Source organism: Oreochromis niloticus, unplaced genomic scaffold (genome assembly GCF_001858045.2).
Source record: "Oreochromis niloticus isolate F11D_XX unplaced genomic scaffold, O_niloticus_UMD_NMBU tig00007017_pilon, whole genome shotgun sequence".
NCBI lineage: Eukaryota > Metazoa > Chordata > Actinopteri > Cichliformes > Cichlidae > Oreochromis > Oreochromis niloticus.
In genome coordinates, this window is record NW_020328312.1 from 20,879 (window position 1) to 22,653 (window position 1,775).

Here is a 1,775-nt window from a genome sequence, read left to right on the forward strand (position 1 = left end):
ATATGCAACGGAGTCATGGTATTTATTCGTTTACAGTGTGCAGTGCAAATGTGACTGATCTTTGAAGTGTTATTGTTACAAACGCTGATTGGAGACCTTCCTTGTTTGTCCTCGTTTGTTTCAGGTTCCACAAGTGATTTACAGAATTGATGTAAATTTTATTCTTTAATACTTTAGCTTGATTTATTTCACCAAGTTATTAATCACATAAGCTGTGACAACACCCTCTATTAGTCCATAAACTACTACACCTGTACCAACACCTACTAGTCAACCAAACACTACTCCTAAATCTTTTTTAAAAAAAAACATTCCCAGGCAATAAAACAGTGACAGACAGTAACCATTACAAACACTAAAGCTTGATGTGGCATCAAGAGTAAAAGATGAACTTTCTTTACATACATATATGTATAATATGTATATATGTATATGTATATACATATAGATATATATGTGTGTGTGTGTGTATGTATGTATATATGTACATACATACACATATACATATATGTGTATGTATGTATATATATATATATGTATATATATATATATATATACACACACTTAAAATTCTCGCAAATGTTCTCGCAGCTTCTGACTGAATTTGATGGTTTGTTCAGGTGCAAACTTGAGTCAGCGAGTCGCAAAAATGTATGACACACATGTGACAGGTTTTATTTCATGTTTAACAGAACAGCAGCAAACACATTTTGGACACTTAAAGAAACTGAAGCCAAAGATCTAAATGAGCAAAAAAAAAAAAACAAGATTTAGTAAACTGTTAACAGCTGTCAGGTACCTCCTGATGTTAACTAAATTAATAGGGACAATTTCTCAATAATATTTTCACATAAAAGATAAAATAGTAACAAGATCAAAACGGTGCTCTCCATCGGCCTGTACAAACAAAAACAGAAGCACTAACTGAAAGGCTGGGAGACAATTCATCAAAGAAGACATATATAACTTACAACAAAAGGTGCCAGAAGGCGATTAGTTTAGTTTCTGAACTAGTAGGATCAATAACAATGGCTTGTTCTCCAGTAGATCAGGTCCATCAGTCAGAAACGGAGCCTGGAGACGTGTGAGACAAAGTCTTTGTAGCTCTTTGTCGACGTTCCTCATAATACTTCTAAAAAACAGAAAAGTGAGAAAACAAACATCGTTAGGCCAACAGTGTGATTTGTGTGCTGAATCGTGTTATGTATGTGCGTGCGTACCTGCAGGTTGTCGTAGTGTTTCTGGCTGCAGCAGTGGAGTTCCTTGGCGGTCTTCTCATTCAGGCAGAAAACAGAGCAGATGTTACAGAAAAATCCTGATTTAGGGACCACAAACTCCTGACCTGCAGAGAAGCAGAAACAGGAAGATTAGACAAGTATTAACAACAAATTTGAATTTAGAGAGTGTGTGTGTGTGTGTGTGTGTGTCTGACCGATGGGGCTGTTAGGGTTGAACTGAGGCAGTCTGAAATCTGCTACAACACCGGAGACTGAGCGCGAGATCGCTTTGCCTCAGGTCCGACAAGCTCCCTCCTGCGTTTTCCCACAACTGAAAATGAAAAGAGCGACACGTTAATCATCAACAAATCTGCTACAGGACCCACTGGGTTTATAAAATATTTAAACATTAAATTATAACTCAATAATAATTGAACAAATGATTTCGATTTACTTGAAAAGCTGAAACATTCATCGGCCACTTTATTAGGTACACCTGTTTGACTGCTCGTTAATGTAAATCTCTAATCAGCCAATCACATGGCAGCAACTTAGTGA

General features: G+C 36.6%; 1 long non-coding RNA gene across 1 annotated transcript; it reads right to left on the reverse strand.

Annotated features, from left to right (window-relative positions):
* Nucleotides 1-650: 650 nt before the first annotated feature.
* On the reverse strand, nucleotides 651-1,484 carry LOC109198399 (uncharacterized). Its single transcript, XR_002059212.2, has 3 exons — nucleotides 1,433-1,484; nucleotides 1,221-1,342; nucleotides 651-1,132 (listed from the first exon to the last, which is right to left on the reverse strand). It is a non-coding gene; the product is annotated as an uncharacterized LOC109198399 (long non-coding RNA).
* Nucleotides 1,485-1,775: the final 291 nt, after the last annotated feature.